This window comes from Neolamprologus multifasciatus, chromosome 2 (genome assembly GCF_963576455.1).
Source record: "Neolamprologus multifasciatus chromosome 2, fNeoMul1.2, whole genome shotgun sequence".
In the NCBI taxonomy this organism is placed as follows: Eukaryota; Metazoa; Chordata; class Actinopteri; order Cichliformes; family Cichlidae; genus Neolamprologus; species Neolamprologus multifasciatus.
Genome location: NC_140440.1, coordinates 34,821,901 through 34,836,191, shown reverse-complemented (window position 1 = coordinate 34,836,191; position 14,291 = coordinate 34,821,901). Strand labels below are relative to the sequence as shown.

The 14,291-nt window shown below is 38.1% G+C and overlaps 1 protein-coding gene and 1 long non-coding RNA gene across 10 annotated transcripts in view; both read left to right on the top strand.

The window, feature by feature from the left end:
- Window positions 1–14,291, top strand: part of diaph2 (diaphanous-related formin 2) — a 421,028-nt gene that overhangs the window by 191,186 nt on the left and 215,551 nt on the right. The gene's annotated exons all lie outside the window — the stretch shown is intronic.
- Window positions 1–14,291, top strand: part of LOC146524973 (uncharacterized) — a 30,094-nt gene extending 15,803 nt beyond the window's left edge. Inside the window, exon 2 of the long non-coding RNA XR_014868813.1 lies at window positions 1–14,291. This exon is cut by the window's left edge and continues 15,581 nt beyond it. This is a non-coding gene — a long non-coding RNA (uncharacterized LOC146524973).

The window sequence follows — 14,291 nt, the reverse complement described above, 5'->3', positions numbered from 1 at the left end:
AGTGGCCAATCTAAAACACTAGAACAGAAATGACAAGCCACCCTCTGATTAATGAAATAAGTTGGTATCGGTTCATGGTATCGGTTAACTTTTACGAGTATGAGTACACACACATTTTACAGTATCGGCCCCGATACCCGGTATCGGTATCGGTATCGGTGCAACCCTAGTAGAAGTTCATATTATTTAAATTTTCCATTCATTTTTAATTTGATTGTTACAGCACCAGTTGTGTGAAGGATATTATAGGATATTACACGTTTTTTTTCTTTCAGCAGTATTTCTCTAAAACAGGCAAGGAAACACTTTGGTGTCGATTGGTATCACTTTTGGGCATTGGCCTTGGCTGGGGCCAAGAATCTGAATGCCTTTCTACATCAGAGTTGCTTATTTCACTGAAGCTTCTTTTGTTTATTTTCTTTTGCTCTTCATAAATCTCCAATTAATATTAATATTCACTAAAACTCTTTTCTATGAATAATAATCAAAATAACAGTACATGTCAGTGTTACAAATCATTTTTAACTCTTTGAATTGAAAGAAGCTTTAGTTGTTCAGTTATTTTGTTATTTTTTGTTGGTATTTAAATGGCAGTGGTGGGGGAACAATGCTGTTTTCTCTGAATTTTAATGATATGGATAGCAGAGAATTCATTTTGGCATGAGGAAGATGAAAATGTGTGTGTGTGTGTGCACGTCCGTGTGCGTTTGCATGTGGATAGACAACCTGTGGACCAGCTTTGTAGTGGTAGCCACTATGGAAGGTGTAACATAGCGACGTGAACATTCAAAATTCATTTGAATTGTTTTCATTGCACCTCCATGGCAGAGCACAGGACTTTGTTGAAATTTTAATGGATCTTTGACCTAGATTTGGCGTGCATGCATGTGTGCGTCTGATGTGTGTCAATCTCACCATTGTCAGCTGAAGAACCACATTCACCATTGATGGAATTGAGCAAAAATGTAGCGCAAGCAGAAATATCTGGCGTGCTGTCTCGTCTGCATAAGCCTGCATTCAGTCCTAAAGGAAATAATAATGCTAGAAAAAGAGACACATCTGATGAACGTCTGTGTGGCTCCACTTTCAAAATTGAGTGCTGTGCATAATAATTTGCCACTCATTTATGCATTTATGAAAGAATCACCCGTGGGCTTTTGAGTCTGCTGCAAAATCGGCTTTATTAGGAAGGAAGGGGCTGAAAAGTCAGGCAGACAGAGGCAGAAAAATGCACTACTCATCACTGACAATCATGCCATAGCTTAGTGTATGCACTGACAGGGTAAAAACTGAATTATGGCTTTCTTCGTTTCAATTTGGCAGTTTGGTGTTCTTCCTTTAGCCACTTTGTTTTGTTGCTAGCTGAGCAAAGACATCTCTTAAGCAAAGTGAAGCCCGTTTTGGGAATGAAAGAATGAAAGGCCCACTCTAGTGTAATCATCTTCCCATGACATAAAATCTACGTCTGCTGTCCTTTTCAAAGCAGAATTTGGAAACTTAGGTTTAAGGCCATTAAAGCATCAAGTGAAACATCTTTGAAAATAAATGTATCTATATTGTAGCTCTAAAGGGAAATATACGTGTACTAGGCACCTGTTCTTCTCCTTTTCACTATAGCAAATCAGATGTTGATGACCAGTGGTCATAGTCTAACATTTGCTCTACAGTAAAGGTAGAAATGTATTTAGATTTATATTTAGGACTTGGTTCCAGTTGTGGAACATGTTTTCTATATTATTGTTTTTTTTTTTAATGTTTCAGCTTCAGAGTTAGCCAATTTTTTATACTTTGGTTTTATATTTTGAGCCCAAGTAAAAGCTACTTCTTCATGTATCATCACATAACATGTCAAAGGTCAAAATCTTTCTGTAACAAAACCAACCCGCGACCTAATTAGTCGAGCTGCCTGCCAAATACGCTGCTGCATTGTGGATATGGACCCTTGACTGCAGCTGGAAGTAAAATTAAACCAGGAATGGGGAGGTAGAAGAGGATTCCTCAGTAGGTGATTAAAAGTAACCTTTGGAGCTATGGAGAAGCTGTTAGCCATGCCCTTTATTTCTCTGCAAATGCCATCTGAGAACTCTGGTCTAATGATGCAACAATAGTTTCAAGGCAATTACAATCCCCCAAAACTGATCCGAAAGCATTGGACTTGTGAGTCGGAGAAATGAAGAGGTAGGGAGTGCAAAGGTACATGTCAATCCTACATGGAGTTAGAGAATAAGCAAGGCGGCTGGATGATGTAGAGTCATTGGTTATAGTGTTTTATAGCCACCAACCATTTTAAGCTAGTTCAACTGCAGTTTCTGGCATGCTTTATCATATATATTAGCATTCTTTTCACGTGCCTGAAACCGTAGGATGCATCAACTTTCCTAGCAGGCAAACAAAAAAACGTGTCAGCCCTTGTCTGCCCTTCCTATTAGTGTAGATGGGGCAGCTCCTATGACTGCCTCCAGGTATGGCAGCAGCAGGGGATGCTGCGCCCTGCAGGAGCCTTGTTTTGCCATAGCCCTTGTCCTTGTAACCAAGGGAATTCTTTGAGGCCCTGCCAATCATTTCATAACAATCACAACAGCAGCTGTCCACTTTGTTTAGGCCCAGCGTGAGTGCAGAAACATATACTTATAGACTTGCACTGAGATGGGGATAAATAAAGAAAATCCACTACACAAATACATGCACAAACAAACAAAGTTTGATAATGGTTTAATTTGTGGTGGAGATACAAATACAAGCTTCATTGAAGCAGATGCTCATAAGCCCTCTTCTTGCAACTTCTACTGCAATAAATGCTACTATTACTACTACTAATATTAATAATATCGTTGATATAATATTAAATCTTTTTATAAGATGATCTAACAATGATGGTGATCATAATAACTATGTTATTATTATGTAATAAGCTACTATAAAACTACAGCTATTGCCGAATACTATAATATCATGTTCGATTACATATGCATGTAATTTATAACTCATAGTAAACCTACAGGCAGCTGGAAAACATTTAATAACATTCAGAAAAAAGGGGACACTGACCTCACCTGTGCTGTTTATCACTTTTCTTCAAAACGTTTTTTCGGTTTATATAAATTGTTTGTCACCAGAAGTCTTTGTGTATTTCTTTGACGTCTGAAATAGGCATTAAATCAAAGTGTTAAAACTTACACTTTTGCCAACAGTCTTCATCTATTTTCTTACTTTTGCTGGCGCATTAACAGTTTTGTTGGCTAGATGGACGTTTTTACATCAGCGAAATTTGTATGTCTCGTCAGCAAGTGCACAGATGTGTACAAAACACATTGCCCTGCTAATGGGCACATATACCACCTGGGTTTAAGAAAAGAAAAGAAGGAAAAATTAGGAATTTTCCAGCATCTAATGAGAAGTCCAAATTACTACACTTACATTTGAATATTTAAATTAATTTGTAAAACCAGAGAACATTCACATCTTTTTTAACCCTTTAAAACCGATCGGAGCGGCACGCTCTGTTTTGCATAACTATTTTTAAATCCTGGTAGCTCTGCAACCACGTGAGCTAGCGCAATAATTTTTTTTGCATATGAAACCGGAGGAGTTGTACTTACATCTTATGCCATCAGCTTGTCCTCGGTCACAGTTTCCTTCCACATATAGCTTTGCAAAAACTGCATAAAAAGCGCTTGCAGGAACAAAAATATAATATTCCAGAAACACGCTTTGCCGATCCGATCAGCTGTTCGTAACACTTCCTATGTTGGAATAGACGTCAGCGCGAACTATCGCATGTCCGCCATTACCTGCCCGAAACCGGAAGTGACGTCATTTTCGCGGAAACGTCGTTTTTTACCATCAGGGCCTCATGAGCCTATACTGGTGTTTTTAAAAGTTATGTTTGACTTTATGACTTTCTGTGTGGTTTCTGGGATGTTTAGGACTCATATTGCACTGCTGGAAATAGTTTATTTTGATGCAGATGCTGCTTTTTTGCAAATTTGCATTATAATATTTATTTTCGTTTTTCCTGCAGTATATAAAAATTGGTGTATTTCAAAAATAAAACTATGAAGACACTCAAAATAAATTTCCTGTGGTGGGAAACTAGTTTGTGCAACTTTTTTGTATTTACAGTTTTGAGGGATAAGCCTCTTAAATTTCTCTAACTAGAAATATATGTTAAAAAAACAAAAACAATTTTCAATTTTTTTGTAGTTTATTGCACTTTTTTGCAATTTATGTAATTACTATGCACTTAATGCAGACATATTATTAAAACCTGGGCTGTAATGGTTGTATTGATGTATAGCAACTTGAAATGCTCCCAAAAATGGCTCCACAGCATGTAAACATATAATATAAGCTCTGGCGGACTTGGTTCTATGGTAGGTCTTAAAGGGTTAATATGGTAGTAAGATGATACAACGAGGATCGCAATGGGTTGGAATGTAGGGTGCTAGAAGTTGGTAGATGTGTGCATGTATAACATACAGTAATAAGGTCAAGGGCTCTATCACAAGTATTTTTTTTTATTGTTGTTCTAGAAAATCATGCTTTTTCCATTTTTGTGATCCAAAACACTAACATTTTGTTAAGTGTTGAGTAAAGTGGTTACATACAGTATATGTTTTGCAACATGGCTCTCTTGCGGTGTTTCTCACGTAGTTTTGCCAAACAAAACCTTTTTAAATTTGTAATAAGGCTGATTCTGTATGATTTTTGTTACTCTAACATGGGTAAATATTGTGACAGTGCCATGTATGTGGCACTCATGAAGTAGGGCAACTCAACAGACTGAATTAAAAGGACAAACAAGCTAAAAATAAGTGTTAAATTCACTCTTGGAGACAGCAGGCTTTATAGTGAACTGCCTGTGTTTGCTTCTCTCACCTTAGGGAGTCTTAAGGCTCATAATCACAGTCCAGCATGAGTAGGCAGATGGCCTCCAGTTATACTGTGACCTCACCAAATCTGCATACATCAACTGTCTCTGTGTTCAGTGGAAAAATCCAGAAGACGGTTTCTGAAGGTTCTTGGATCCAGTTTTCACTTCAGGTCTAAAGTTGCGGCTTGTATGTGAAGAAGAGTAATTTCCCGTTTTCACATCTTCTTCAGATATTTCGGTCTATCTTACAACTGACGTTAAAGAGTGGGGAAGATGGAGAGCAGGTGTACAGTGATTGGGATCATTGTAGCAGAAAGCTGTGGGATTCAAGGGACCTGGCCTGACAGTTAGAGTATGCTCCTGTGTTCTTGACTCCCTGCGAGGCCCCAGCTGAGGCCATCTGTTGGGGTGAAGCTGCAGTCCCAGACTGTATGACACTGTTACAGCCTGATATAGCAACATACAACAAAAAAAATATTCAAGTTATAGTTATATATTACGTGTTGGCTAAAAGTGCAGACTCTTATGCTTTATTTCAACTTTATTCACATCTAAAGAAATAATGGTTTGGCTTTTCCAGCTCTTTAACAAGCAGCTCTCTTTTTCTCAGAAGATAGAGTAGCCATGTTGACATATCATAACAGGGTAAACACAGGGGTAATTGATAAAATTAATTATGATTTTTCTAATTGATGCGAAGCCTCTGCAGTGAGCCAGCATGCGCAGCACCCCAGTCTTGGCCCACCGTATTATAAGAATGCCATAATTACTATTATTGATTCCACATGTTTACCCCCCTGACATGTCAAAAGGGTTCTGAGAAAGCAGCCTGTTGGATAGTTAACTAAAAGCTCTTTCACGGACAGGTGTGGGCTCTCCGTTTGTCTCATCTTAAACAGAGTTTTAGGGTCGATTCCATTTGTTAGATTTGCTCATATGGAAGCTTTTGAAGGCCTCAATATTCAAATAAGACAAGCGTAGTGAATGATCACAGGTCCTTGGTAAAGACAACAGCATTCAGCAAAATGCCGAATACTTTAGGAGGTATACGTGTCATTATCCAAGGCTACAGAAGAAATGAAAAGACTTCCCTGGTGTGTGTCGTAGGTGTGCGCACATGTGTATAATAGTAAAAAGCACTGTATGTACATAATAAGAGGCTCTTTATGAATATGTTTGAATAGGTGAATACGGTTTGTAATGTAAAGCTCGAGTGGCTGATAAGACTGGCCTAGAAATGTGTGAATGCAGTCTTTCTTGCAAATGTAGAGGGTTCAGCGCGGGGTTCAGGATGCCTCGATAATAAAACAAAAGCAAAAGGAAAATAATGCCAGGTTGTTCTATACCAGAGAACATCTGAAAAACACAACACTGTAGGTAGTGCCCCCTAATGCTGCCAACCACCTACCATAAAACGGTAAAGGAACAAGAAGTCGCAGTAATTAACTGTCTAGCTGCTGCCACAGTGTGTGGCATCATGTCAAAGGAGATAAGAGAGAACTTAACTTGTGTTACTGTTGCAGGCTAAAACCATCGAGTGTCATTTTATGCCAAAAAAACCTGAGATAAAATCCACGTTTTTAAAAGTATGTATCTTTATTTTTGTTATTATTTTTATTTGTATTATTGTAACTATTTCACACCTTTATAGTCAGCAACAATATGGAGAAGCTGCTACCTTGAATATATTCTCAGGTTTCATGGTATTAGTTTGACAATCAGATTAAAAAACATGCTTTGATTGTGGATGCACACAAGTGTATGCAGTTTTTTAACCAGTGGTTTGCATTTGCATTGACTTTAATCGCTGCACTGTTCCTAGAACGGCCATCTGAACTTGGACGTTTTGCAAGTTGTTCATTGCCTCCTGTTGCCTGTTACTGGTCAACAGTGTCATGTAATTGGTTGTGGGTTGAATTTTTTGGCTTATTTTTACAGCATGTTTACTTTTTTGAACAACTTGAAAGTTGTGTCTGCTCCCACTGTCACTTGCAAGTTCCATCTGGTGTGGATGCCATTAAATGAACAGACCTAGTGTCGCAGTGGGTATATTGGTGGTGAGCCGAGCTGGTGTCAACAGCAGTCTGAGAATATGCCAAAGCTGCTTTGTTTGAGAAGATAAAAACCTTCTTTTCTTATTATATTACAGAATGTAAGGAAAGTATTGTGAACCAAGCTGAACAAATTGATGCTCTCATATATACTCCTGCATATTAGGCTGCTCTTTCGACGCAGCACCTTTTAATTAAAAATTCGCAAAATCTATTATTAAGTGGGAGTGTTGTTTTTCCTATGGTTTGTTAGGACATATCCCACATCAAAGATATCTTTGCCCTTTTAGCTCTGCGAGTGCATGTGTGCTATGTTTACAGGGCTACTGTAAATGTATATTTAATTTGGCCCAGCTACAGAGTATTTTTGGTGTATTTCTGGATAAAAATATGCTGGGAACTAATTTGTTTGCAATCCACACATGAAAGAAATGCCCAATTTGCAAAATTGCTAGAGTTGATGTGGAACTCAAATACTGCACTCCCACTTCATGGTTGCTTGATCAGTCAAAGCCAACTTCCCCAGATGTACTGTAGTTTCTGTACACTAGCAGGCTTTCCAACACAAGTGTTCATGCACATACAGGACAACACAAAAACATGTGCAAGTAACACATTCCCTCAATTTTCATTCATCATCACAAGGAAGTTGTTGATTAAACACTGTTTTGGAATTTGAAAAACACACTTAGACTCTTTGATGAGCACTCTGTCGAGTTTCTTTCCCTTTTGGAATCGTTATATGGCTTTCTCCTCTGGTATGTATGGGTCTTCATTTGGCAATAAGAAAAAGTCTTGTGTCATGAAGCAAACTTGTGGTGGCCTCTCAACTCTAGGTAGAAATTATATATATTATTATTATTATTCATCTGTGTGTTGGGGGTGGTGGGGCTCTGCTGTTTCACATCCTCCCAGGACATTACGCATTACTTATTCCTTTTCCCTATCTTACCTCCTGCACGCACACTCCCACAAACTCAGTCTGGGCCCAAAGCCACATTCTTTCCACCACTCCCTTTTGATTAAATTGTGTGGGAAAATATTCATTCGTGCTCTGTCATTACTTCACTTGTATGTGTTGATGAGGTTGTCTTTTATCTACATTATGACTAATGTAAAGGCCCTTTCATTTGCGGTGGACTATATGGGCTGAAGCATGTGATTTCTGCTTGTTTATTTAGTTCATAAATTAAGAAAAAAAGCACAGAGTGCAGCTAAGCTCTTCATCATTTTCTAGTCATCTGAATTTCATATAACCAACTGTATCAGGTTATTGCTATGGAAATCACAATGCAACTTTTGCAATACTGTCACAAACCAGTGGCAGTAATGATGGTGTCACACGTCATTCAAGAATTGTCTATGCAACCTGAAGAAAGGCAAAAAGTGGGAAACAGTTGGTTGAATTGTCAGTTTGCCTGAAGAAAAAATTAATTTGGTTTTCTTCAAACTTTTGAGTTTGAACATCCACTTTGTATATAATGATCTTAAAAATCTTAAAGTAATTTATTAGAGGTGGGAATCACCATACATCCCACGATACGATATTATCACAATACTTAACTCACGATACGATATTATTGCAATTTTTAAAAAATATTTTGCGATATTCAGATTCTGTACATAAAGGTAAACTTTATCAATATTCATTTTCTCTAATATCAAAGTCTCACACTCAGTCTTTCTCTCATTTCAGTTTGATTGTTGACAAACTGAACGGTTTGTATTACAGTCTAGTCCAACTTAACTGAATCAACCATCTGGTACAATTATAGCTATTCTGAACTATGCAGTTTATGAAAACTATGCAGCCCCTTCAGCAACTGAAGAATTTGAAAGTAAATTAAAACAAAATATAATTTTACATTAAATAAAAAAGTTTTAAACTTAATTAAAATAAAACATGTCTTAAATTAAAATAAGTAAACTGTCATGTTTATTGCTGCCATAAACAAGTTAAACACATTTGGACAGTGAAGGAATGTCAGGATTCTTGCTCAGAAAAAGGATCAACATGCTCTGAAGTCAGAGCACAAAAACCTTTTTTGTAACAAAATATCGATTTCTGCTGTCCCTGTATCGATACATTATTAGCAAACAAAATATCACGATGCTACACAGTATCCATTTTTTCCCCACCCCTATAATTTATAGAATCAAGTTGTTCATTTGTTTTTTGTGGCAATTTCTGAAGTTAACATATTTATTCAATGCAATTCATCTCAATTTTATTTATATAGCATCAAATTCAAACAGTTTCTGATATTCTGGTATGATTTTGTACATTCTTAAACCATTTGCAAATGTCTTCAGTGAACTACGTGGAGAAAAACATGTCAGGAACATTTTTATTAAGTGATGATGGTTTGGTTTGCTGAGTCTTGTGGCATTTGGTGTACATTTCAGTTTCCTTATACTTTACCATGAGTAAGCATTAATTCTTGTGTCCCTGCCTCTTCAAGCATATTCATTCATTTGGATCAATGGGCAATTGGATTCATGTAATTGGGTTCTCTTACTATCGCCACTGCTCTCGAGGTTTACATATAAAAATGCATTAATGTGTATCAGACATGGTTGCCTTAAAAAATAAATCAACAAATTTACACATTGTATGTTTAACCAATGCTACTTTTCTTCTCCGTCTTGATTTGTATTCATTGTGTGTTCCTGTTTTCATCAACTATCACTAACTAGATCTGTTGGTGTTGCCAAAACTGTGAGAGATTTTAGAATTGTGTTTTGAGGTTTTTCACACTGTTGCTGAATTTCTATCCAGCCAGGTAGTTAATTGCATCCACCTTGCAGCCCCAGGTGTAAAGCAGTCCCTGAGTCTGAGGCCCACTGATCAAACCTTTTTTTTCTTCTATGAAACATCTTTGTAGACTTCAAGGTTTTTTTTCTCCCTTTTAAGAACTGCAGTCCTTACTGGGACAAAAATTGTGAAAATCCAAGCACCACCTTATGCTGTTTTAATCCTGTGAATACGAATGCAGAGAGCAGCACTGTCACATTCACAGAACAGCATTTTAAAGAGATCTGCCCCAGTGTGCTCTGTGATCAGCACCGCATTGTGCATATCCGACATGTCCTTAAAGTGCTCCAGGCATTGCGATCTGACTTATTTTCTTGAGTGACTTCTCCCACATCAAAATCGTCTTACTCTAGTAACATGCTTAGTGTTGCTTGCCCACAGAAATAGCATCAAAACAAGGTCACTGCCAGATGTCTTTTTAACAGCTTTAAGTGACATTCTTATTGTAAAAGTCGATCCTCTGTCATTGAGTAGATTTGTCAGAAAAGGAGAATGTACCATAAACACAGTTCTTTTTTATTTTAGCTCACTTTGGTGAATGCTGTAGAAGTAGTACTTTTATGAATCCTAACTTTTAAGCTGATCTTTATATAGGAATACATTCTCCATTCATCTAAAAATGGATGTATGTCAGTAATACAGGGTGGGCCATTTATATGGATACACCGTAATAACATGGGAATGGTTGGTGATATTAAAGTCCTGTTTGTGGCACATTAGTATATGTGAGGGGGCAAACTCCTCAAGATGGGTGGTGACCATGGGGGCCATTTAGAAGTCGGCCATCTTGGATACAACTTTTGTTTTTTCAATAGGAAGAGGGTCATGTGACACATCAAACTTATTGGTGATGTCACAAGAAAAACAATGGTGTGCTTGGTTTCAACGTAACTTTATTCTTTCATGAGTTATTTACAAGTTTCTGACCACTTATAAAATGTGTTCAATGTGCTGCCCATTGTGTTGGATTGTCAATGCAACCCTCTTCTCCCACTCTTCACACACTGATAGCAACACCGCAGGAGAAATGCCAGCACAGGCATCCAGTATCCGTAGCTTCAGGTGCTGCACATCTCGTATCTTCACACCATAGACAATTGCCTTCAGATGACCCAAAGATAAAAGTCTAAGGGGGTCAGATCGGGAGACCGACCAATCCACTTTCCAGGAAACTGTTCATCTAGGAATGCTCAGACCTGGCAACCATAATGTGGTGGTGCACCATCTTACTGGAAAAACTCAGGGAACGTGCCAGCTTCAGTGCATAAAGAGGGAAACACATCATCATGTAGCAATTTCAAATTCAATTCAATTCAATTCAATTTTATTTATATAGCACCAAATCACAACAAATGTCGCCTCAAGGCGCTTCATAGATACAGAGAAAAGCCCAACAATCATATGACCCCCTATGAGCAAGCACTTTGGCGACAGTGGGAAGGAAAAACTCCCTTTTAACAGGAAGAAACCTCCGGCAGAACCAGGCTCAGGGAGGGGCGGCCATCTGCTGCGACCGGTTGGGGTGAGAAATATCCAAATATCCAGTGGCCTTGAGGTTTCCATTGATGAAGAATGGACCCACTATGGTTGTACCCCATATATCACACCAAACCATCACTTTTGTTGTTCCAACAGTCTTGGAGGGATCCATCCAATGTGGGTTAGTGTCAGACCAATAGCGGTGGTTTTGTTTGTTAACTTCACCATTCACATAAAAGTTTGCCTCATCACTGAACAAAATCTTCTGCGTGAACTGAGGGTCCTGTTCCAATGTTTGTTTTGCCCATTCTGCAAATTCTGTGGCCGATCTGGGTCATCCTCATTGAGATGCTGCAGTAGCTGGAGTTTGTAAGGGTGCCATTTGTGAGTAGCTAATATCCGCCGAAGGGATGTTCGACTAATGCCACTCTCCAGTGACATGCGGCGAGTGCTACACTGTGGGCTCTTGCTGAATGAAGCTAGGACAGCCACTGATGTTTCTTCATTAGTGACAGTTTTCTTGCGTCCACATTTTGGCAAATCCAACACTGAACCAGTTTCACGAAACTTAGCAAGCAGTTTGCTAACTGTAGCATGGGAGACGGGTGGTCTCGTAGGGTGTCTTGCATTGAAATCTGCTGCAATGACCCGGTTACTACGTTCACCAGATATCAACACGATTTCGATCCGCTCCTCACGTGTTAACCTCTTCGACATGTCAATGGCTGTGAACAAAGAGAAACTTGTAAATAACTCATGAAAGAATAAAGTTACGTTGAAACCAAGCACACCATTGTTTTTCTTGTGGCATTACCAATAAGTTTGATGTGTCACATGGCCCTCTTCCTATTGAAAAAAACAAAAGTTGTATCCAAGATGGCCGACTTCTAAATGGCCACCATGGTCACCACCCATCTTGAGGAGTTTGCCCCCTCACATATACTAATGTGCCACAAACAGGACTTTAATATCACCAACCATTCCCATGTCATTACGCTGTATCCATATAAATGGCCCACCCTGTATATGGAAATGCTTTTGCAATTGACTTGCTGCACAACTGCTGATCTATGATGATATTTTTTATTGGAAAAATTAGGGTTTTATGTATTTAAAGTAAAAGAAAAAATAATGCATGTATGGTAGTAGCTTCTAGAGTTTACTGTAAGAACATGTGACTTTTGAACAACTTGTGTTTTACACTTCATAACTTACACAGGGTATTAAAAAAGCACAGGGAACACAAGCAGTTTTGTTTAAGTGCTGATGTTGTTGAAAACCTTTGTTCTTAAGCTGTCTTTATTGTATGTGAGATTCACAGATGAAGCGCTCACGTTCATCTCTGTAAAGCATAGGTAGCCCCAATTTATCAAACCTCACCGGAACATGTCAAACTTCATTCAGTTTTGCTGCACAATGAAAACTCATCATTTACCAATCAATAAATCTGTATAGCTGAAGTCAGATGTGGGGATGATGAAATATGAATTATGAGTTTGCTGAGGCCTTCTTTTTTGCACACATCCATCATTGTCAACAAAATGAGTCAAGCAAATATTCAATTAAGACCTCAGGGCTCCATTCCTAATTCATTATTCTGGGGTTAATTTGCAACTGTAGATTTGTCTTTTGTCACTTTGAGGCTAAGAAAGGATGGTTAAATAATTACTCTCACTCTTCATCATCCTGGAGTCCGTGGCAGCGTTCTTTAACTTGGTTCTTACCAAGTTCTTGTGGAATTTATAGCATATAAGTTACTGTTAAGATGGCACATTTGAACCATGAGTACAAGCATTTTGGAGAAAGCTCAAAAATTAAATGTAAATTATTATACTTACCTCAGGTCATGTATTTAATTTCACCGAATGGCACACATTACTCATAGATCCTTTCAAAACAAACAAACACGTCAGCAGTATTATTTAGCTACAACACTAAATATGTAAGTCCAAAACAAATCTTAAATTAAATTCCTCATCACATTTCCAAGCCCCAGAGCGCAGAGGTGAGAGGCAGACTATATGCTGCTGGCACTTGCAGTGAGCTGTGGCGCTCACAGCTGCTGCAATGCAGGACGACTGCAGGATGTGGCAGGTGGCAGAATTCGGAATAGTCTGGCTGCTTTTATAGGATTTTGTATTAAATCCTTTCTTTAATCTCATGCTAACATTGCAAACTTCTAAAATGAGCATTAATGTAAGATCAAAGCTTTTAAGAATTTTAGAAGAAAGTTTTATTTTAGTAACATCTTATAATTCAGTGCATTAATGAACATGTGTGATGTTTCAAGTCCTAGTCATAATGCGAGCCAAGCTGTCCATCAGTCTAAAAAACATCCTTTCCTATTAAAACTGATTTTCAAATTCTGTGTATCACTGAGTGGGTGATACTAGTGTGAACCACATTATTTGGGAAAGTTGTGGATCATTCATTCTGCTACAGATACAAATACTGAGGTGACACTTATTTAATGCTGAAGGATGGACACATTGTCACTGTCACAGGGCAACATGTTTTTAAGAAACATTAACAATGGCCTCATTTCTATGCATAAACATTCATCGAGTGCATTGACCCTTTTTGGTTGACCCCAGGTCATTACCGTGTCCTCACCTCTTGGTTCCTCATGCTTGTTTTGTATAGAAATTCACTCTTATTTTCTCTCACACATTACCAACACCATCATAATAGGGGTTCTGCTCAATAGAGTAAATCTGAGTGTTAGTTGCTGGGTGTCTGTGTTTTCTGAAATGTCAGTTAATGACCTCCAACTATTTCTGTTTGGCAACAGAATAACAGAATAACTAGCAACCTATTGTAATGGTGAGGAAATAAAAACTTCCAGAGGAAAACCCAATGCCAAAGTCTCGAGCTTTATCAATAAAATGTTGTTGTTTACAGTCTGAGATCAGCACGAGCACAGTCTTTTGAAAACTCGTTCACTTCTTTAGTATTTACGTTTACATGTAATATTGTGGAGTTGTGAGTGCTTATTTTTTATTAAAATGAGTTAAATGTCTGTTTAGTTGCTACTGATATGCTTATTTTGTTGTGTTTACATGTGATCTCTATC